This window comes from Tympanuchus pallidicinctus, unplaced genomic scaffold (genome assembly GCF_026119805.1).
Source record: "Tympanuchus pallidicinctus isolate F22 unplaced genomic scaffold, pur_lepc_1.0 scaffold1, whole genome shotgun sequence".
In the NCBI taxonomy this organism is placed as follows: Eukaryota; Metazoa; Chordata; class Aves; order Galliformes; family Phasianidae; genus Tympanuchus; species Tympanuchus pallidicinctus.
Window position 1 is genome coordinate 101,570,091 of NW_026294618.1, and position 24,729 is coordinate 101,594,819.

A 24,729-nucleotide genomic window follows, 5' to 3' on the forward strand; every position below is an offset into this window, starting at 1 on the left:
CTCTGGCCCTCCTGACCGAGCAGGTCGCTGAGACGCCGTGCTGGGATGGCGGGCGCTCGGTGTTGCTCAGCCCTGCGCATCCCAGCGGCTCCACATAATCGCCTGGGGAATGTCAGTCCCTGGCGACACGTTATCTGGCGTCCCTTGGATACAAAGGGCACCGCGTAACGCGTTGACCAAAGTTTATTATCCAGGTGGCTCAAAGGAACAACCCGCAAACAGCCTGCATGCTGCTGCCTGCGTCCCGTGCCAGCGCTCCCGTGGCAGCAGAGCTCAGTGCCCACAGGAGCTGATCGTCGTTTCCCCACAGTAAGACTGTGATGAGCTGCTCATGCTCCACTCGGCTCCATGTTTGTACCATGGTTACGTTAATTTCCAGAAAGGAAGTCAACAAAGTGTGCCAACTGAAATGGGAAATGTCGAGCGTTGGTTTTAAAAGCTCTGGGTTTCCTTTGCTTGCTTGTGTCGGTTGTCAGACAGCGACCTCCGTGTGGATCGGTCACGTTGCTGTGCATTCTGCTTTCGTGGTGGCCATCATGGAAGGCTCTGCTTCCCTTTCCCTATATGGTGTATGTGTGAAATAATATTCCCCATCTCCCCTTTTTTAATGCACACCACCAGAAATGCAGTGAAACCTTTGAAACTCTCTCTTTTCACCCACATTTCTCTTACATATCATATTTGAGATGCTCAGTGTGAGGTGACCTGTGTAAGGCACAGGAATATCCCAGACAGAACATTGACAGAACACTGTTCTCTGCTGCCACAAGTTGATGTTTGTTTTATTAACGTCTTAACACTTCTACCTTTTTTGTGTGTGAATGTTGAAACAAACAGCTCCAACCACCCCAATGCCTTGTTCTGTTTTTCTCAGGAGTAATGCTGACAGGCCACAGAAAAGAGAGCTCTGCCATACTTGGTGCAGTAGAGAATCGGCAAACTCAGAGCATACACGGGAACAAACCAATTCTGGCTCTAGCAAACTATGAAAGCTGCAGATTAGATTTGCTTCTGAAGTGGGGCACAGGCTGATAAGAATGTGGGATGCTGCTTCATCGCAGAGAAATAATAGCTTCCATGTCTGAGAAAAGCATATTTAATCAGTACAACCGAAGCAGTGGCACAGCAGGCAAGGTAACCTGTCACTGCAGGCTGCCTATCTGCTCTGGGAGGGCAGAACTACATGGTGTCTGTTGGGAGGTGCAGGCTGAGGTCATCTGTTGCTGTCACAGTTCCGTACCTGTTGGACTGGATGAACAGGCTGGGACCACTGCCTGCTTTCCAGCTGGGATGGGAGCAATGATTTATTGTCTGTGTCACAGCATATCCTGTTCCTCCTCCTTCATTAAGTGGATATCATGGTGTATCCTGAATGCCACGAACCACTGGATAGTCCAAGAGGCCCTCCTGGTCTCTTACTGAAAGGAGGATAACACAAGCAGCAGTATCATGTGCTGGCTGGAGAAATATTATTCAGATACCTTCAGGGCTGAATTCTGCCTGTGCCAATAGGACTGATTTTATCCTGTTAGTGAAATCAGCTGCAGAATTTCCTTTGGCTCCAGCTGTACTGTGCTACCAGAGCAGCCTAGGAAAAGGCATGTGTGTAGGTTGCCTTGAACTGTAATGGCCCTCCCTGGTTCTGTGTGCCTTGTTTTCACTAACTTGACTCAGTAACTCCTGTTTTTGAGGTTGAACTCTGCTGGTTCTGACTGTTGTCCCAACTTAGGTGACAGGCTGGGACCTGCCTTCCCCGTTTTCCACCTCTCCCCTCCCTAGGCCACAAAAGGTGCCCATGGCAGCTGCTGCCAGAGGATGCTTTGGGAAATGGGGGTGGAAAGGGGACAGGACACAACTTAGAGAGTGGGAAGGAGAGAAAGAACAATCTGTGATGGCTGCAGGCAGATGTAAGGGGGGAGAGGAAAGAGGCAAAGCAGCACAAATGATGGTGGAAGAATGCAACAGCTGCATAATCCACTTCTGAGCACAGATGCTGCACTGCAGTATGGAGCTCATGTGCCTGCTCTGTTGCAGTGCTGACAGTGGGACTGGGAGGGTATCACCCCTACGGACTGCAGAGAGCATTGAGCTGCATGAGGTTCACTCCTCCTTCCTCTTCTGCCCTCATTTCATACAAAAATGTTCTGTTTTTTAGCTATATCATCATGCCACACACTCATAGGGCAAGGGCTGGTTTCAGGTCTGCTGTCTACCAGTTTTTAAACAGTTTTTACCTTTGTCTTGAACCAAAGGTAGGGAGAATCAGGCCTCTGACTCAAATACTGCCTTCCCACAAAGCTGCCATGTTAACACAGTGGTGTTCAGATATCATTTGGCCTCTGCCAGTGTCCTTTTCCCTAGACCTTGTGTAAAATGAAAATAAAAAATAAAACTGTTTCTCCACCTGTCCTCCTCTGCTCTTCCTTCTCCCTCCCCTGCTCAGTGTCTGGTACATGCTGTGGGAAGGTCACAGGCTAACAAATGCACAACCAAACCGAGAAGGTCAGGTACCAGGAACACACAACAGCAAGCTGAGATTCTACAAATGGCAGTTTTGATACTGGGAGTCCTGGGGAACAAACAAACACTGATTTGGGCTTATCAATAGCAGCCTGTCTCTCCTATACTGCTCACAATCCTCCCATGTATTTGATCTCTTTGCAGTGCTGTTCAGATGCCGATGTTTTTCTAACAGTACAACCAGTCCATTTCAGGTGTGCTGGCAGCACATCGAAAGTGGTATCTGCACATTCTTCTCCTCCTTGTGAATTCTTAATTTAGGAAATAAAGGTCAAAGGAGAAGTGTGTAGCTGATGGGCCCATGTGTACCACTGAGAGGGAAGGAGCCAAGCTCTCCAATGTACTATTTAATCTATATATTCATTGATTGTACAATCAAGTGTCAAGAGCATTTAGTGGGATGTGAGGGATATTCTCCCAGGAGAGCAGACATCTATCTCTGTTGGGGAACTTCTGGAAAGAGTTCTACCATCTTATTCTGGCTCCTTTCTTCAGAATCCAAGCCTCATTTTGTTTCAGTACTGTGGTGAGCACGTGGGAGTTTTGGATGTAATTGCCACGCAGATTTGAAATAGTGGCAATTGAAATTTATATTGTTCTTGAGTTTGCATTGTTGGCATAGTTCAGATCTTGATTTCCCAACCTTCTGCAAAACTGACAAGACCACATTTTGTATTGCATGAGCTGCCTCGGAGGAAGCCGTTGGAGCTTTGGCTGCACAGACCTACTGGAAGCAGCTGAACACAGCCAGCTCAGGGCAGGAATTGAATACACCTACTGAAATTGTAGGAAAAATAAGGTTGGAAGAGACACCAAGAGACAACTGAGTTGTATCCTCTGCCTGAATTGTATCTATTTCAATCCAAATAACTGTTTTCTTAAAAGCTTCCAGAAGTGGCAATTCCAGTGCTCCCTTACAGTGCCCACAAGAAATCTAAAAAAGCTCAGTGGTAAAACGATTCCAGTGATAAATTAAGCAGCTCAGGCTTTCAGTTAAGATTGCTGGTGAACCCAGTACATTTTAATTAATAAGTTACATCCTGGCCATCTTTTCAATCATAATCTTCAGTGCCACAAAAGATAAAGAAGAAAGAGCTCAAACCGATGTGCTTGGTGTCTGTGGCTCTGCGCCATCCAAGGATGGGTTCTGTATCTTGTTTTTTGTCATGGCAGCTCAGCCTGAGGACCACAGCTGTGTGACAGGAGGTTGGACCCTGAGCCACCTGATGCCTCAGCCCTGGTTCCCTTCCTGGAAATAAACCCTTTCTTGCTAATGCAGACTTCAGCTGATTGCCACATAAACACTGGGGCAGAGTACTGCTAGAAAGCTCGCTTGAAAAAGGCCCAAGAACAACAGGAAGTAAAACCACACTGTTTTGCTTAGTGGGGATCGTAATATTCTTCACAGATAATGCCAAAGGCCATCTCCTGCCTCTGACTCAAGCATTTTGCAACCCAGTGGAGATAACAGGGTAGTGCACGATGGAATTTGGTCGCTGTGCTCTTTGCCTAGGTATCTATTTGTGTAAGAGTTTAATTCATCACACCAGTTATCATCTAAATGCTCTGGCATGTACTCATCCAACATGGCTGGCATCTCCCTGCTTGGCACAGATGTTATTTAACACTGACATGGATTTAATACCAAAGGTTGTTTTATTGAGTTTTGATGCCAGGGCACTGGAGGAGAGCTTCACCTGGTTAGACTGACAGGCTGCAATTTTCTTATACATCTGTATGGCATCTAGAGGTGGGCAAAAGGATACATTTCTAGCAAACAATGGCAAATCAAATCAGCGTCTGTACTTCCTTTCATCTTCCACTGCCTCATCCTTTTTCTTCAATATCAGCTTTTTGGGCTATCATTCTCCCACCTCACCCATCACTAACTTAACTTGGTATGGGGCATCTGTTAGCAAGTTTGTGAAGCTGCTTCCATGTCTGTGTACTGCTTAGTTGTGTGTCGGGAGAGAGCATCTCAGACTTCTGTGATGCTCTGTGGATCTGCAGTTGCATAGTTGACCGTCTCATGGAGTTATCAGTTTTCACAGGGGCTAAGGAGGAAGGAGGAACCACCTCCCACACTATGCATATCTCTACAAGGAAAGGACAACTTCAGCCCAGCTCCACAGGCACTTTCCTCTCTCCAAAGAGGATTATTTTGGACTCCTGCCATGCCAGTGATTGGATACACAGTTGGAGAAACAAGTTACAGCTCAAAGGTGTCACACTAACGAGACCCTCCCCACCCCCAAATACAGTGCATGCTGTGCTTGGGCCCCCACAGTCTTCCGAACACAAATCTTCCTTACAACTCTGTGTTTTTCTTGTTTCTACTTCTTATAAGTATCCTGCTATATTTCATGCCTGAAAGAGGCAATAGGAAGGAGATCAACTGGAAGGCACAGGATCAGTCAGCAAGGACATTTAGTCTACCCAGAGCTCTGAAGCACACCTCTCCTTGATGCTGAATCATTCTGTAAGCTGGTGCATTTCACCTCAAGAGTTTTATTATGGAATTTAGAGAGATCTGAAAGTATGCTTACATAACAGGTTTGTCCTATCAGTATTGTTGATAATTGCATACCTTCCTTGGCTGGCAGACTAAACTGTGAGTAGTTATACACTGAATTGAACTAACAAATAACAGAAAACCAGATGGGATTCATCTGTTATCACTGTTATTCAGCATTAATCCTTACATGTAACAGAAACGCAGTGAGAAAGCTTGGGCTCTGTGTCTGTTAAGAACCAAATGCCTTCATCCTAACACAGCACATCTGTAAGGCTAGTCAATTAGATCTGTAATTGACAGCCTTTACTCCAATTCCTTCAGATGGCAGATGAGGATAAAGTATCATCCCTATTATTTCAGAGCCAATCTCGTAATTCCTGTTATCTGTATCATACAAGGATACGCACCACTACAGTCCTGTGAGGAGGATGGGACAGACCAGTTTAATAAAATCTTTGATGAAGCAAAGAACAGTTTTTGAACTGCAAAATACTCTGAATTTTGGTAACAGATTTTGGAAAAAGAAATAAAATAAATTCAGCTTAAAACTTCAATCAGTGAGTTCAAGTGGTAAAGCTCACTATCATGGAACAGCCAAGACAAGAAACAAGCACTAAACAGATTCTTTAGTCCACAGAGAGTGGGTTCTAAATTATGTCTTTAGAAACTTAGATAATCAGACTAGTTTCCAGGTATACCAAAAAGATTCTTGCTGATCTCAAAAGACTGCTTACCACTGTGGGTGAGGAATGGCCAGCGAAGCTTACAGGTCACCAGTGGATTTTCTTGTAAGATATAATCTTCTATGGCTGGAAGGGTTGTTGCACAAATTCATCCATGCTGTCCTTCTCCTGAGATCTGACAACACGGAAATGGCACTGATGAGGCAGCTCCAGTTTCTCCCTAAATGCAAACCAGAGTAGACAGAAAGATATATAATTTCAGGAGCTGTAAATTAGCCACTAAGGATTAAAGAGAAAAAAAAAAGAAAATATTTACATTCCACTGGTAACAATGGTGAAAAATAATAGAAAGAACGTTGTCCAAAATCAGGAACTAAAATTATTTATAGCTATTTAAAGATGAAGTAATAAACAATTAAACACAATCAGTTCCTGCACACACTGCCTATGTTCATTAACTAATGAGATTCTTTCTGTACTGTGGAGAAAACAGGTCACATTTTGAACGCATGAGCTTATTCAGATTCAGCTGCTATCTAGCACAGTACTGTTCCATTTAATATTCATTCCATGGCTAGTGTTCAGTGTCCAAATACAAAACTTGCTCATGGCTCAGAAGATGTGGTAAAATCATCACTAAATAAGGAGCATCACAAAGCTGAGTGGGTTGGAAAGTCACTGGGGTTTATTATCTGAGATAGCATTTGGGCAGAAAATCAGAACAGCCACACTTGCTTTGCTATTGGCTATCCAGCTGAGATCCACATGGAAGAGATACAGCACATGAGGAATAGGGCAACAGCTTCCACTGAGCTGATTTTTAGTTGCTGTTAGTTCTAAGAGTAGAGTTTGGAAGGAGCAGTGGACTACTGCTCTCTCCATCAACACGTAATTAACATTATTGGAGACCCCAGCATCCTTCATTAATGGAAAGCGTGCCGCCAGCTCTTTTCTAGTGCAAGCCCCTGCACTAATGTGGCATTTGCCAGATGTAGTGATCCCTGACTCAGTGTGGGGAGGCACACACTTCTACACATCTACGAGGCCATGGTTCTCCCCCAAGTCCTGTCTCAAGGTGTCATTCATGTGCAAAGTGATGTAAAATAATAACATTTCATGGCTACGTCTGTTAAGCTTCGTATCATAAACGTAAAAGACTGCTGAGAAGGATGCAGCCTATCTAAAACTAAGAAAGCAACGGAGAACTGCAGTGGCAGTATGTCATATTGCAACACATGCTGCAGTCAGAGGAGAAAATAAAGCACAGACCTTTGTTACTGCTTTCTGTTCATGGAAACAACAAGACCTTTAAAAAAAATGAAAGTCATGCATCTTCATTTTCTTTGGTGGGCAGTCATGTCCATGGCAAAAAGAGGTACATCAAGTGAGCTGTGGTTACAGCATTTAGTCCAGCTGTAGTTTTTTTAGTCTCATTAAATGCACAAAACTGAGGCAGAAGTGACTCCTCAATAACATTGCTTCTAAGCAATTGACAGCAGAGAACCAAGATATTGGCCTATGACAGCAAGAGAGAAAAGAGCAATCCAAGAAAGTTCCAGCTGTAATGTTATGTTTACTGCAGTTATGCCAAGTTCAAACACACTTCTTTTCCTACTCACTGCACTGTATCCAAAAGGGGCAGTATGGCATGCACCCATGAGACACAAACCCTGCAAGAAACACAGTGGGATATACATATTTAGCCTAATGGGAAATAGCTTTTAGATGTTTAAGTCAAGGTTAATGCTAATTTGCACCTCTTGCTTAATATCTGAGATTGATAAAAGTGAATAACAGGATAAAAATACTGCCCTGTGGCCTCCTCTGTATCTAGCATGTATGAATGTCACCCAGTACTTTGGACTCTTTCCCACAGCTGAGCCAAAAGCTGTGTGGAAGGCAGAGCTGAACTGCAAGGAGTGATCCTCTGTTTTTGTAACACAGTTCCTACTTGTCTCCCTGTCCATTTCAGCTGAGCTCCATGCATGCACAGCTGTTTGGCAGCACTATTATTAGTGAGCCATTTACGTTTCTCGTTAGTTTATTATACATGCAGAATTCTGTGAGATAAAAAGAAAACAAAAAGCTGCTATTGATATGAAAATGGAGACTGGAGACTGAACCAACAGCACGACCAAGGAAGTTTCATGTTCAGTGGAAGAGACAATGACGATCTGTTTCTTTCAACACAATCACAACCAGCTCAGACAAAGATGCTCACTCTCATTACAGCAGAGCATGTATGGACACTGTCATGCTAACAGAAATGTTAGCTCAGCAGGAATTTGCTGAAGAGCAAAGCAAGGAAAAGCTGTTTATGAAAACTAAGAACTGTAATAGCTCGGTTTCACTTTTGCTTCATGCTTTCAACACAGCAACTGTGAAGCTGCAATCTGAAAAGGCTCTGTATGCTTTCTTCTCTACAGAAGTCTCAGTAGACCAGCTTGCAAAATAGGTCTTCCAGGAATATATTCTGACTAAGAAAGGAAAGCTTTATATATGTGTGTATATATATATATATATGTATATATATATATGAGCCATTCATTGAGCCAGATCTGCAAAAATATGCTGCCTGAGAGGAATCCACTTCTTCTAACTACCTATTTGTATACCAGAGATTGAACAAGTGTGGCTGTTCAGCTCCAAAACAAATCTTATAGGAAGAGCGACCAAATGAAAAGGAAACACCTGAATTTGGACTGCTGAATGTGTGTAAATTAGATTTGTGAAGGGATGTAAGGACAGTCAGGACCTTTTGGAGGGATCTGCAATCTGCTTCCCTTATAATCTGAAAGGTTTGAGGTCTGAGGTCTGAAATTGTTGATCTGAAAGATCTGTGTTCCTTCTGTGGGCCAGCAAAGCAGAAAGCTACTTTCACTCCTTTCAGAAAGCATTGGGAGTGTGTGCAGACACAGCACGACAGTTATCTGGCAAGCTGCAGTGACATGCCACCTCTCCAACACTACACTACTCCAACTGAGTACACCTTGTTTCACATGCTGGACATCTGGGATGAGTGACCTCCTGCGTGCAAAGATTTGCTCCTGTATCAGTCTGCATCAGTGACCGAGGGTTAGGAGGATGGAAAAAAGGAGCTTTCATTGTTTGATGTAATGAATGTTGAAAAAAAAACAGGACTTAGAATCATATCATGGAATCACAAAATGGCCTGGGTTGAAAAGGACCACAATGATCATCCAGCTCCAACCCCTGCTATGTGCAGGGTTGCCAACCAGCAGACCAGGCTGCCCAGAGCCACATCCAGCCTGGCCTTGAATGCCTCCAGGAATGGGGCATCCACAGCCTCCTTGAGCAGCCTGTTCCATTGCATCACCACCCTCTGTGTGAAAAACTTCCTGCTAATATCTAACCTGAACCTCCCCTTCTCGGTTTAAAACCATTCTCCCTTGTCCTATCGTTACCCACCTTCACAGCCATTCCTCCTCCTATTTATACACTTAGCTTTCTAAAAAATGCTGTTTTACTACAAGACAGCAATGGATTGCTAACTACTGATTGTAAAAAGAGATCATTGACTTATATTATATGGACAATTTATGCTGCTTGCATGAAATAATTAAAAATTGCATCCATCTACTGATTTTTATACAGAATATTATCACATTCTGGCAGAACACAGTACATCTGCTGAGAAACTAGCTCACAACGTGCGACACCTCCTATCTCTGCCAATATTAGCTTTATGGATCTAGTAATAGTATTATGCTAATAGCTGCTGATTGTTATTTGTGTACCAGACTGTTCCAATACCATGGTGATGAGTGTGCTGTTAGTGTCTGGAACAGATGGACAGAACATGAGAGATGTTTGCCTTGATTTTAAGATAAATAGGATTACCTGTTTCATTAACAAGGCTACATGAAATCATGGGCAAAAACACGTGGTCCTATCACCATCTCCAGTTGCTGACAGGAAGAAAAAGACTGCACATTTGTTTTATTTATTTATGCCACAAACAATGTACCCTAACTTTCAGAAAGAGCAACTCTTTGAACCACACGTAAAGCCAATGCAGCTGTTTCATTGCTGTTAAGAGTAGAAACTAAATTCACCACCTCCTGCTCCTCCCTGCCAGCTGCACAGCTCCTTTTCAGCTCTTTGCAGAGGTGATCCTTGAGGCTGGAGATGGGGGGATTGCCTGTGTGCTGCTCAACACAGTGATTCCTTACCTGTTGATTTTAAGGATACCTCGTAAGGAAGAATTGCAACAGCTTCCATCCTCTTTGGAGAAAAGAATTAGAAGAGTAATGAACACTCCTACACCTCATCTTTTCAATATTACAGAGATACAAGGAGAAAGGTCCTGCTATGTTGTTTCTTTAGCCAAACCATGGAAGTCAAGGTTGCAACTTTATTCTGCACTCTCCTCATAGAAACGAGAAAGAAAGGCCATGAGACAGAAAGGAAACATTTTCACTGTAGGTTGTGCAGCTCTGTTTAGAATTAAGACCACAATATTGGAAAAAAAAAGATCTCAGGGTACTGTAGTATTATACAATACAAGATATGGTTCCATATACAGATTGTACATGATTGAAAAAGCAGTTATGTAGGAAAGAAAGCTCTGACACGGAGCGCTGGGGATATAACCATAACAATTCCTTTCCTATCTCAGTGAAAAGCCAAAAGAAGAAACTGGAATCTACTGCTTTCATAGAGGAGCTGCCAATTTCCCACTGGTATCAGAGGCCAGTCATGTTTGGGAAGGAAATGCCTGCTGCACGGCAAAAGTAGCAGGTGCAGATGGCATGTGAGCAACTTTCCCAATCATTGATCTGCCAAGGTCACAAAACAGAAAGCACAAAGGTACACCGGTACAAATGGTTTTAAGGACACTCATTCAGCTCCTGCCAGGTCATCTACAGATTCTGAAAGCACTTCATTCTATTTGGCATGCAAAAGGGTATGAAATAAGGCCACCGACACAGATGAGGTGTCAGATCACCACAGTGATATATTTCCTCTTCCCACCACACACAAACCAAATTCTGTAAATTACATATGTCAACAAGCACTAGCAATATGCTGAAGCACCACAGTCATTTAAATGAACGGCAGTGCCTCGTCTTTAAATTTAATTGTCTGTTCGTGCTGCCAGGAATGCTGTTTGGAACTGTCTGCCTGTCCTGCAGCACTGCCTGGCCTGCAGGCAGCTTCACAATGTCAGGTTGCAGCAAAGAGCTGTGAAAGGAGATGCTCAGAGCCCCTGCCAATGCTACCCAAGCAAGCACTCGCTGCCTTGGTCTGCCAGTGCAACATGTGTCTGAGGATGAAACAAATAACAATTATGCAAAGTGCCAAAGGCCCTATTAGGGGATGGGAATTGGTGTCAGAACATGTCAGGTAAGGTCAGCACTACTGAAGGTGCTGCCGTGGTTTACCATAGGCAGTGAGGAGTGAATCCTCAGAACTAAACCGAGAACACTTTCTGCTGTGCTTTCATTTTCCATTCCTTTTTTTTACTGGCAAGAAACACCCATCTACATCTGTCTGAGGCATCATGTCACACTGCTATCAGCAAGAAGAGATTCAGGGTTGGTCCTCATTCACATCTAAAATACACAGCTTGAGAAAATAACAGGAAATAGCAGAGCAAAGACAGTTTCCAAGAACCATAGAGCCAAATCAGCACTTTGTTCTTAGTGGGTAGATGAAAAAAATGCCTTCTCTGGCTCTCTGTGAAGCAGGGTGAAATATAGAACGATGAATTCTATTTCCATAGAGCTTTGCATTTGCAAATACTGACTGTATTTCCATCTGATTCCAGTAGCAAAAACAGGTTAGGTGTGCTAGTTAGAGTAGTATTCATGTAGAAGCTAAGCAAGACACATACGAGATGGTGTGCCTTCCTCCTTCTGAGGATGAGTTCCTCTATCCTGAAATGAGCATCTAAAATAAATGGAACAAATCATTGTCTGAAGTTCCTGCTTCTCCTTATTGACTGCTGACCATTTGCTGAGACAAGATGGCTGAAATATAGGGGGTGATTCATTTGATTTTGTCCATTACTTATGAGTTCCCTTCAAAATGAAAAGCAAAGCAGTGTACAATACCACCACGAGACTCCATCTTTATTGTCTCAGTAATTCAGTCTATTCATTTTGTACAGAAAAAAAGCAGATGCCTCCTGCATTGGCACTAAATTTTTAGCCTGGCTTCTAGATGTTGCACTACATGCTTTTTGCTAACTCTGCTAACATCCTCATATTTTGCAGAGGTATTGCTAAATGACTGTCACATACTGGTCTGGAATGATGAGGTTATATTTCAGGACATGAGAGCAAAGAGTAAAAATCCCTAAAGGTGTGGCTTGGCCAGCTTTAAGGAGAGAAAATATGGGGAGGAGGAAAGAGATTCAAATGGAATGAGAAATTGTTCTGTGTGTGTGCTGTAACTTTCAGATTTTCTTAGATATTCATCAGTGAGATCTGTGAAATAGTCTTGAGCAGCTCTTATTATGTTAAACTGACAATATTCCTTTTTGAAAGGTACACCATTTTTCCTTACTAACTTCATTCCCACCCTGATCTGACTGCATTATGAATATAGTGTAATTAATCAATTAAATGTTTTATCATTCTGTTGCCTTCATAACAATGGACTCACCAATGTCTACACTGCAGAACAGACTTACCTAAAATAACTGCTGCATCTACATATGGACAGTATAGTTGGTCACACTGAAAGGCTGCTGAGCTCAGAATCCCATCTCCAACAGTGTGAATATTTCATTATATATGAATGACCCAAAGAGATGCAGCAAAGTACTATGAAAATAGAGTTGTTAAGTACAACTTTGCCACTACAAGTCCCATGTGGTGATGTTCAAGGCACTGCTAAGCTGGCAGTCCTGTGCTTGGCTTGCTGTAGTGGTGTAAAGCTTACTTTTGGCTTGATCTGTAGGGAGACACGAGGAATTGCAAAAGTGTTACTAGAAAATGTGATTTGAGATGCTGGGATTTACACTGAGCATGGTAAGAAGAACTGTGATTGATATGGATGTGGGCTGTGCTCTGGGGCACCAAGATCACAGTGTGGCTCTTTTGTGAATAGATCTTGTTTTCCATGATCCAGACAACGCTTCTAATATACTTAGCATCAAGGGAAGAATGTTAAGGGTAGAACAAACACGTTGTGATACAACTTCTAAGTCCTCTTCCAGTCTCCAGCTTCCATAATCATTTGTCTTTCCTTCATCCATGAGCATTCTTATGTCTGCTGCCAAGGTTACACACAAAAAAAGACTTCTTCCATTCACAGAATCAAGAGGACCATTTTGTTCACTCACTGTGCTAAGAACAAATACCCCCAAATTCGCACACTATAGAAAGTGTTACTATAGACAGAAAAGGGGCATTTAATCCTCATGATATTTAAAGGAGGCCTCAAATAATATTCTCTTTTCTTCCCAAGCTTGTTTTTATATATAAAAACTCCTGGTCCTTACTGAGAGAATATTGCAATTATAATTACAAGAGTGTAACCTGACAGGTTCTTATTATGAATAAGAAATAATATTTTATATTTATTAAATTAAAAAAATATGAACCCTCATGAAGGAGTTGCTAGTTGGGAATAAGGACTTTTCTTTTAACGATTCAGTCATTCTATATTTTGCAGCTCTGTGGTGCAGCATCTACCCACTGGTATCAGTTGAACGTTTCTGTATGGAAAAGGCAGAAGAACAGGCTGATACTCCCTCCTCTCACTTCAGAAATAAACTGTGAGGCCTTTTTCATACGCTGTAAAGGAAGGAGAATACCTTTCAGCTAAATGTAAGGATTTGCCTTTGAGAACTTGTAACTAAATTGGAGTTCTCTGGAAGACAGCTCTTCTTTACTGTACATACCCCACAAACTCACAGAATTGCAGGGTTGGAACCGACCTCAAGAGATCATCGAGTGCAACCCCCTGCTAAGGCAGGTCCCGTACAATAGGTCACAAAGGTTGGCGTCCAGACAGGTCTTGAGTATCTCCACAGAAAGAGACTCCACAACCTCTCTGGTCAACCTGTTCCCTTACCACAAAGTTTGTACAGAACTCCCTGTGTTCAAGTTGTAGGCCATTACTCCTGGTTCTATCGCTACACACCACCAAGAAGAGCCTGGCTATGTTCTTTTTAATGCACCCCAGGATACCACTGGCCTTCTTGTCCACAAGGGCACACTGTGGGCTCATGGCCAACTCATTTATGATACCCAAGGTTCAGTTCTAATCTGCTAACAAACATTACATCCACTGCAGGAAAATGGCCTAACAAGTCCAAAAGAGCCCCACCTCTGCTACCTTTGTTATCCCTGGAGCAGGTTCTGATGTTGGCTAAGCCAATGCAAACACAGACCAAACAGGCAGGATACTGCTAGTTTACAACCCTGCAAACACTCTCAGACAAGAGTCAGCTGAACACATCAGTCGTGCCATCTGTGTTGTGAAGGAGTCACTCTGGGGCTTTCACGATGTCCTGAATTCCTTAAAGAGGGGAATCCCAGTCTATCTACTGAGTATTGTTCAATATTATCAACTGCAACTGTTGAAAGAAGGGCTTGCACCCTGCAGGCTGACTGGTTATCAGAATCAGAAAAGTAATGATTGAATAATGAACTGAACACGGAAATCTATTTCACAGAATGATGTAAGAAATTATATACAAGAGATGAATAGACATTAACTTCATCAGATTAAATCCATGCTTGGAACTAGTTGAATTTCTCCAAGGTAGAGGGGGAAAAACATACAGCTGTTTGTTTTAAACAGTTCTTCCAATAGTTTCCCCTTTCTATTTCCATCGGGGCCTTTCTTTTCTTCCTTGGACAAAAGAGCAGACTAGCTCGACCACACATTTCAGCTACAGGTTCTCAAATAAAAGGAAGGTTATTTTTCAAGTCAGCCACAGCACCAGCAAAACAATGGAGTTCTGACCTACTGGCATGAAGATTTGATAAAAATGTTGATAAGAACTACAGAAAGTCTCTCCAGTTTACAAAATGTGCCTATTAAGATGGATTTAGATACATGCTTGCGTAGATTCTTTCACAGACTTGTGTTGGATTTAGTTTTCCCATACACACCAGTGCAACTTCCTCTTAGAAAAGAAAATATATATTACTTTGGAATGACAAACAGGTTAAACAAAACAAATCATACCAGCAATGCCAGCATAACAAAGAGTCAATTAAAAAAATAATAATTTGTACACACATTTAGACTAAATCTGGGATTTTAACTATACATTTTCTCACCCAGTAAATAACTGAGTTGCAAAATAAAAAAATAGATCAAAACGAACAAATGAACCTACCACAAGTGTACAGTGTTGTAAAATTGTATGCCAGCTCTGTATGGAACAACTTCAAAGGTCACAAAGTGAAAGCAGGTTTTAATCACGCTTCCATTCATCCTTTCTATTCCAAACCCTCTCTTCTCCCCATCTCCCCCTCATCTGAAATGATACCACCAGTGCTGGAAATTACCATATTTGGGGAAAGTGCCTTCTCTGTTTTGATTTCTTAAGGCAAAAGGCCTGTGCCATTGTATTTTGTGTATGGGGGCATATTCTGCTGTTTTAACTTCCCCTTTAAATAACTCTTGAATCCAGTGTGTACTTTTCAAATAAATTTGTAACCAAAATAAAGAATTCAAGATACAAATTTGTCGCAGGTTTATCAGACGTGGGCAGCCAACTGGGATGAAGAGATCCAAACAGCACCTCCAGCCATGGGAAAGGATGTACCAAATCCCTGTTCACTAGACGATGTCCTAGGACAGACACAAAGACCATCCAGGCCAAGGGAAAATTTGGATCAGATCTTGCACCAGATTAGATGTGAAAGAGCCCAGAATGGGACACAAACCCATCAGAAAACCAGGCTTTGCTGATTCCATTGCTCACGGATGTACTGGCTCATTTCCCTTAGACTTTCCTGTCACACAGAGAGCCAGGGTTCCCTAAATGTCTGCTCATGCTATTCACAGCTCAAGATTATCCCTGACACCCCAGTTATCCCTTCTTAGAACCTCTAGAGGATATGTGGTAAAGACTTTTTTCCACACTTGGAATAGATTCCTTAGTGCCCCCAACCACCAAGTCGTACTTTAAACACACCATTTCAATCTACCTGCAATTTTTCTCAGTATAAGAAAACAACTGCTTAAGTAGCTTTATTTAAAATGTGATTCTGCTCATTGATGTTGGCTTGTATATGAGTCAGCCCTTTTCTTTCTGTTCATAGAGCTTGGATAGTCAAGCCCTCCAAATAGAATTAACCACTCTTTTGTACAGGCAGTAGCCACGACCACGATGCTGTATGACTGTGCATTGGCAACAGGGCTTCATGTCACATACAGATGATTTCTTCTACATCTGGTCATACCAGTCAATAGGATTAACACTCCAGATGTGCTAAGAGAAGAGTTTGTGCTAATTCAAGTGATGCAGAACCAGATGCCATATGTCAGAACAGGATTTTAAACTGCTTAATAAAATCTACCTAATTGTGCTTAATATGACTTAAGGAGAACTCACAGGACCTCTCTGTGACAGGTCAGTATGTGACAGCTAGAAGGACCCACAGAGCTGTGGAAGGAAAGTCTTCTTCCTCTGCACATCTGGACCTGAAACAAAACTTCTGTTGACATTCTACACAAGCCAATGCTGCAGCTACTGTTATTTTAAGAAAATAAGAAACAGAAATGAAGCTGTAGGATTCCAAACACTTTAAAAAAGGAAAGCATGTTTCTCCTTGGGACTTGATAAGGCTCAAATTTATTGCACTTTTTCATTGAGCAAAACATCTTTTGGCACATTCCCCTGTTTCAGTGATACGGCTGTGAAGGAGTGAGAACTAAACAGTTTAGTCCAAACACTTACACAGGACAGCTGTTAGGCTCAGCCCTTCAGCTGAAAGTCCTGATAGCACTGCTCAGCTGCATGAAACAAGGTTGTGCACATCCTTGTACAGTTTCAGTGGCCTTACTTAAAAAATAAACACAAACACACTAAGACAGATGCTCATCTTGACTACAGATAAATCATTTCGATATGTGAAAAATTGCATTCTGAAGGGAAAAAAAAGAGCCATTCTCTCTTTCCCAGCCATCTCCTTTCATAAAATTGCTCGAATGGCAGAAAACTGGAGTCTTCTCTTTTTCATACTGAAGTGAATCGACCAACGGGATTCCATGTTCTCATGCTGGGTGTTGGGCCAGACAGAATCTATGCACATAAGCCTTTTTTTCTTTAGAGAATCTGGCTCAACACATCATCTCTCTTTTGCATTAGAAAGACCACTGTTAACCTCACCAAGGTATCTCCTGCAGATGTAGGCTGAAGAAACAAAGCAAGCAAATGATGTTAGCTGAGGAATGAATTACTCTGGTAGTCAGGAGGAAGGAAAGTCTCCGAGGAAATTTAATCACCACACCCTCCCAGTTACTGAGGCTGTGTGGAAGTCACAGCTGGGTGACGGCTTATGCAAACTTAGGAAAATGTTTGTTTAACCAAAAGATAAACCATTCACGACAGTGTCTTCTGTGTCTGACAGGATTGGACTACTACAGAAAACCCAGTCTTGCATTCATATCTGCCCAGGTAGACCACTGTCCCTGTGGGGAACAGATTTGTGCACACACAGTTTAACCGAAGGATTCCATCTGAAGGATGTCAGATGGGACATTTGCTACATGTGAACATCTAAAGAAAGAGTTTTCATGTGCATCAGAAGGAAAAAAGGAAAAGAAAAAAGAAAACTGACAAATGGTCCAAAATATGTTTTTTTTTTAAATGTGGGACTCCAGGAAAACACAATCAAGGGATACACAGATTTTACAATAAAATGAACAAGGAAAATTTCTACCATACCCACCCAGTGGGCAAGAAGCACTGCTGCAGAACTCTCTTGGCTGGGACTGTTCAAAGATTCCAAGTGGGATGTTGCATGTGATTCACTGAGTCTTTTTTTGTCCTTTTCCAACTAAGCATTTTCACAGGGAAAAAACAATGATGTCATCAAGTTCCCCTCTCTGCTGAGAGAGGATAATTGCAAGGTTTTGTTGATTAGAACATTTCAGTCAGTGACATTTTTAATCAAAGCAGGTTCATTTGCCACTGCTTCATTGTAGCTCACAAGGGAGGCAAAATTCCCTTATAGATCTCCTTGTGGGCTACAGCCAGGCCATGGAGGACCATCAACTTTTCAAGATGGGGCTGGAGAATTAAACAATCAAAACAATACAGTATTTTGGGGGTCTTATTCTCGTCTGCAACATAATTTTCCACAGAAGAAGAAACAAAGCCAGACGAAAATGCGATGAATTAAATACAGAGTGCTACATTCTTCCCCTCTGAAGATATTGAACAAAATATTAAAAATTCTGAGAAAACCCATACAACTCCAACACTGCAACTATATAGCAGCTTAGCTACAGTTTTAATTACCAGGCACGAGGGACGAAGTTAGGTTTCCATCTTCAAGCAGCAGTGCTTAAAGCAAGGACCCAGACCCCAAGCTATTTGTACCCTGCTCCTATTAGTGTTCAGGTCTGAGCATAACTGAGCAGAGATAGCAGCTCATTGCTACTCGAGGCTGCCACCTCCTGCCTGCAATCCCTGCTCTCTCCTGGCTGGCTAGTGACCTGGTCAGGGTGCTGCTTCTAATGTTCTTTTGCTTGCAAAGCTAACTCCACACAGAAAGGATGTTTCTTCGAGAATAATTAGTCACCAATATTTACATGAGTTACAGGAAGCAGAGCAACTGTGCAACGTGTAGGATTCATCTTAGGAACAGTCCTATTTCCATGGATATCCAAAGCTGTCAGACCAATGAACAAATCCAAAAAGGAGATGGTTTCCTCCTCCAGAAGCACCATGCTGTGTTTCAATAGATGCACCTCTCCATTTTAGGATACTCACTGAACCGCTGCCAGATAAAAATACATTGCTGACATCTGAAATGTCTTATTGCACTTAGAAACTGTTGATTAAAGGAGGAAAGATCAAAGAGAGAAAGGTTGCATTTACCCCCCAGTGATTAATACTGGTTTTACCTTCAAGAGGCAACAAAATTGCCAAAACTGAGAAATTAGAGGACAGCCTTATGCTCTGCACACTTCAGATGTCTGAAAGTTCTTTGCTTCTAATCAATTAGGCTGCAGCCTCACATTCTTCATTCACATCTGAGGCTTTCTTTCCGTAAGCCTGGCTATTGGGGTCACTGTCAGTGGGCATTTCCACATCATTATCCAGTCTGAGACCTTGAGATTTTCCTCATAAGGAAGCACAAAGAAACATGAGTTGGGTGGCATACTTTCACTCAAGTTCTTATCCCTAAACAGAAGCACAGTGGGCTCTCCTGTATCCCACTGACTAGGAAACCACGACACAGGTGCTTCCATCTCCTAACCTCTTGTATGCTGCTTCCAAGCAACACAGGAGTTGGGAGTTCACCTCCCCAGTGTCTGTGCACGTGGCCTATTTACTGAGCACCTGCCTGTCTGCCCTCACATCCTGCTTCCATGGGACTTTCCACTCTGAAATTGCTGCTCACACCTCATCTTGCCTCAGCCACTCATTCAAGTAAAAGTATTCTATATAAACTGAAATAAGAAATACAGAAAGGGTTCTGCATTTGCTGCGGGTAAGTTTTGAAAACTGCATTTGTTTCTTATAGAGTTGGTATCCAACCTCACAGTAATCAAAAATCAGCACTGTGGTTAATGCACAGGGCTGGGCATCAGATCATTTACGTTCTGGCCTCGGCTCTGTCTTAGACTTCCACTATGCCATAATCACTTAAATTCCACTCTCAGAGGTGACATTTAATTTGGGATAAGCCAGCTTTGTCTGCTAGACTGTAGTATCTGGAACTCAGTTTTCAGAAGGTGGTTTCACTGACTTCAGCTGGTATGAAAAGAACTCAAAATCTTTGCAGATCAGATTCCCAAAAGCCTGAATGGTTGTTATCCAGGTGCTCTGCAAAGCATCCATACAATGTTACCAATGGCATAATGGTGAACTCCAATTTATGAGTACTTTGCACATGTTACGCATCCTGAAACAACTGCAGGTGTTTTAGGGAAGTGGGGGTAGAATGTAGAGCACACAGGAGCTTACTGTGAGTGAGGTGATCAGTGCTCAAGATACCTTGCCTGCACGTTTCAGTGCATGACTTGAGGCTGTCAGAAATGAAAGTGCTTCAAATAAGGAGCCACAGCTGAAGAGACAGATTTTCTCTACCATAGAGGCCTCTGTGGCCCCTAAATTCCAGTGAAGTCAATGGAAGTATATGTCCTACAGGGACCCGGGCTGTTGTGACCAAGTAGCATCATATCCTGTGATCGAAATCCATTACTATTTACAATGTCTGAATTCCATCATATAACTTTGTCTGTATTTTGGATGGTAGATGCCAAACACACTTGGAATTCTACAAGGAATTGAAACTAAAATTTCAATTTTAGAAGGGAGATTTAGGTTAGACGTTAAGAAGAAATTCTTCTCTGAAGGGATGGTGAGGCCCTGGCACTGCCGCCCAGAGCTGTGGGTGCCCCATCTCTGGAGATGTCAAGGCCAGGTTGGATGGGCCCTGGGCAGCCTGAGCTGGTGGGGGCAGCCCTGCCCACAGCAGAGGAGTTGGAGCTAGATGATCTTCAAGGTTCCCTCTGACTTAAGCCATTCTGCAATCCTATGATTCTAAAACTAAACCCAGCAAAATGTGACTTTTATGTGTTCTCATATTTGTCTGGAAATGAATCAACAAAAATAAATGTTTATACTGTTACCCTGCGATTTTCTCTGTCTGGTGAAGAAATGTTGTGGAAAAATCCCCAACAGCACAATCCTGTGCTTAACATACTTTAATAATACATCTGAACATCTCACTCAGCAATCCCAGTGCAGCCTACACCGGATAGCATAATCGAGGTGAGGAAGTTTGGCAACTGCATTACTGCTTCCAGCTTGCATGACTCAGACTGGGTGGTGCTAACAGGGAGGAGAATCCCGTCCTTTTTCTCAGCAGAAATTCAGGCCTGCTGAGCACTCTTACCTGACACAGTTTGACACATGAGCTGTCTTCTCTGAGCATGAAAATTCCCTGCACGGGCTCCCACTACCACACTGCTTCTGGCAAATGACTGAGTTTGGGTTTGATAACCAAAGATATTAAAGATATTATAGATTTAGCAAAGGTCGGAATCCCTGAATGCTGGTGATACAGCCATGCAATGCTGGGGGGGTGTGTTGGATGTGTTGGCTTATCTGCCCCTAAAACATTCACTATTTGGGTGCATACTCTAAGTTCCTGTTTCCCCTGTTTCATGTATATCTAGCAAATTATACTTGGTGTTTAGTCTATTCTAAGGTGTGCTTTCTTTGAATCTCTGTTTTCTTTTGATTTTGACAAATGATGTAATTTAGAGACAAAGGTAAAATGCTTCAGCAGGAAAGAAAACAGATTAACTAAGAGAAAAGAATTAATACCAGCACTTCTGTAGGATGTCCTTCTCTCGATCTGGCAAACAAAACTGGAAGCAGCCTCAACAACGTAGGGTCTGGCCCCAGTTTTGCCAGCCTGCACAGAGCTGGCACAGGCAACTCCTACTCACCCACCCTGCAAAGGCTGAGAAAGAAGCGAAAGTGGGACTGGAATTGCATCATTTCCTGTGCTTTTATACTCTCCAAGCTGCCACTTTGTTTTGTTAAGGACTTTTCTCAGGCTGATTAGACAAAGAAGAGATGTCTTCTGTTCCTCCTGGATCCTCCTTTGCCTGCCATACCAAGCAGAGCTCTGTGTGTATCAGTAGCTCATTTTCCCTTTCTGTTCTGAGTGCTTCCTGCTTCTGTTCATAGTTTCTCTATGCCTGCACAATAGGATGAAGGCAGGTCTCCTGACTGGCACATTCCTAAAAATCTGTTCAACTCAGTACAAGACAGATGCAGTAAAAGCTTCAGGACTCCACTTAGTCATCATACTTTGCTTATCTTCTATCACAAAGCCTCGCCCTCTCGCTAAAGCCACAGCAAGTCACTGCTCCATCTCCTCCTAGGAAACAGTGGGTAGTTCTCTCTGTGGCTTCACAAGCAACAGATAGTGGGCTCTAGCTTTCTGGCAGAGAAATTTTCCATTTACACAATGTTATGTGAAGGTTACTTTGCAATTTACAGCAAGAAAACAAAACTGTGAAGTATATGTACAAATCTACTGTGACAATAGAAAAAAATACATGTTATTTTCTTCTTGTTGTTTATTTCTTTACAACCTAGAAAGCAAGTTGCACTAACTAGAATATACATCATTAGAGCTATGTACAAAAGAAATACCAGTGTATTTTGTATTATTTTGTGTATTTTGCATATAGTTAAATTAAATCTCTCCTGCGTATTTTATGCTATTAGAATGGCTCAAGCACGACACAAATACTGACACTGCAGAGTTTCTGGCAATGTTGTGCTGTTCCTTGATGCCATTCATGCAGACAGCAGATCTTCTCCTCCAATTGTGTACCAATGGATGCTCTCCATTACCCTGCTTGCAGCAAAAGACACTGACAAGTACAGAACATGACAAAACGTCTCTCCCTACTGCTAACAAGGCTGCTCTGGTGCTCTGCAGTTTCCTTCTTTACAGCCACTGCATTTTCTATTTTCTTTTGAACACAAAGTAGCATCTCAGTCCAACTAAATTAGTAAAGAAAGTTTTAAAATAGACTTTTGTGCAAGCCACATTACATTCCCCCTCCTGCACTGCATGTGACCTTTAATAAAACACCAAAAGCTTTTAAGTCTATTCAAAAACACAGCAACAGTTGGTAGCAAGAACAGTGATGCCTACACTGTGCAGTACGCTGTGCAGCACAAGTTCCTCCTTAACAGGCCTATTTCTGGTGCAGAACTTGTGCCCCTTTAATGTGTCACCTTATATGCTATGCTAGATGCAGCAAATTAACCATTTGTTTTGCAGGGATTGGCAGACTTCAGTATCACTGTTTCCTGGGTGACTTTAATTACGCTATGATTTCTGACTGCAGCTATCAGATTAATCCCTTGGGCTTCCTTAACTTAAATCCCTGGTAGAAAAAGGCTTATGTAATAAAAGCTGCAGGGATGTATATTAATGTAATACAATTAAACTAATAAACATTTTTTTTTTAATTCTACTGAATGTTTAATCTCAGAAAAATTAGCAAATGCATCATTTCTTTGTTGGTTTTTTTTTTCCTTCAGGTCTGCTACATAAAGGCTAGTTTATCTCAGAGCAGAGAACGCCTCGCTACGTAAGGAAACATAGTGGAAGCATTCTGTCTGACTGATCAACAGAGGATTAGAACTCAAACTGAAACACTTCTCATTCACAGAGCTCAAGTGCTTTATTCATGAGCACAAGCATCATATGGCATGGTACATATCCAGCTCATTAAACTCAGATTTGGGAAGGTTAAGCCATGTGTCCAGAATTACATAGCAAGTCTAACAGTAGAATAGGAGGCAGAGGCTACTTCCTCAGTCTGAGCCCTTTACAATGGATTCAACAAGACGAGTGACTGCAGATAAACAGATCAACTAATTTTTCTGGGTGAAGAACTGCCTTTTAAGGCAACTGTTATATGTATCTGTTACATGTATCAAGCCACAACGTAAACCCTTAGCTTGTACAAATATGAAAATGTCACACACTGAAAAATTGAAAATATTAATGCAAAACTTACCTGTATCACAGTGCAATTCATATCCAGGTACAGCTGCTGATGCTCCAGAATGACCAGGAAGTCTCAGAATCACAGAATGGCCTGGATTGAAAAGGACCACAATGATCATCCAGTTCCAACCCCCTGCTATGTGCAGGGTGACCAACCAGCAGACCAGGCTGCCCAGAGCCACATCCAGCCTGGCCTCGAATGCCTCCACAGATGGGGCATCCACAGCCTCCTTGGGCAGCCTGTTCACAATGGGGAAGGAATAGACAGAACAACTTGTCTGCATAACCAAAGATAATAAAAATAGAAATTTTTCAATGTCTCTTTCAAATTTTTCCATGGTATTTGCAATGTTTCTTATAATTTTGAAATACAGATGCTATCTAAAGTCTTATCAGGTCATTAAAATAAAGGCGAAACATTTCATCTTCCTGACAGCATTAGGCTTTGTTCTTAAAGAGTAGTCATTCATTTAGTGATTTCAAATTCTGATTATTATTATTATTGTTGCTTAGAGAAAGTGACCTTTTCTCACTGTGTTGGCCTCGTCACTGAAACAACAAGCAGGGGAATGAAAAAAAAAAAGACTGGATTTTGCAAACGTTTTGCATAGCGAAAGTACTACAGAAGGTCCACAAAATGCTCCTGCGAACACAATGCATTTTGAAACACTAACAAAGAATGCAAAATACAAAGCAATTTAACAAAATATGGCTTTCAGCCCATATTATTAGCTTTTAGAACACGATTTACTAAAAACCCTTCCCAGCTTCTGCTTTCTTCCCCGCTCCATCTCTTCTCTCCATTCTCCTGTACACCATTTTCTGCATGCTGACAGAACAAGCGAGGTGTTACAGAGGTACAGAGGCCGCTAGCATACAAATTCTGAGTGATGCTTATTTGTCAGAAGGAAGCATATTCCCAATTCTTAAGCATCTGCAAAATCCGTTTTTGTAGCTCTTTCCTCTCTGGGAGGCATCAGTTCAAAAGGTAATCTGGGTAAGAAATTGCTTTCTCTTGAAAGTATGCGCTATACCTATAAAAATGAAGATATCTATGTCTACATGTGGAATTTATGTGGAAAATTGATTTTTTTTTAAACCAATTTACCTCTCTCTGCAACGCTGACTGCTCCTACACTGTGCTGCTTAACTCACGCACGTTCGGAAGCTGGATGCCTCGCCACTTTTTCGTTCTCGACAGCCGAATTTGAAACGCTTTCAGCAGTTAACCCCTGCGGCACGCCGCCTGCCATTTCCCATGTGGGGGATGGTGGGACCATGGCAACGGCGGTGGGCG

The 24,729-nt window shown here is 42.2% G+C and overlaps 1 long non-coding RNA gene across 2 annotated transcripts; it reads right to left on the reverse strand.

Annotated features, from left to right (window-relative positions):
* Window positions 1-3,113: 3,113 nt before the first annotated feature.
* On the reverse strand, window positions 3,114-24,714 carry LOC128088633 (uncharacterized). Of its 2 annotated transcripts, XR_008210310.1 has the most exons (4): window positions 24,541-24,714; window positions 23,443-23,523; window positions 5,770-5,938; window positions 3,114-4,264 (listed from the first exon to the last, which is right to left on the reverse strand). It is a non-coding gene; the product is annotated as an uncharacterized LOC128088633 (long non-coding RNA). The 2 variants fall into 2 exon arrangements; XR_008210309.1 differs by lacking the exon at window positions 3,114-4,264 and having other exon boundaries at window positions 4,271-5,938.
* Window positions 24,715-24,729: the final 15 nt, after the last annotated feature.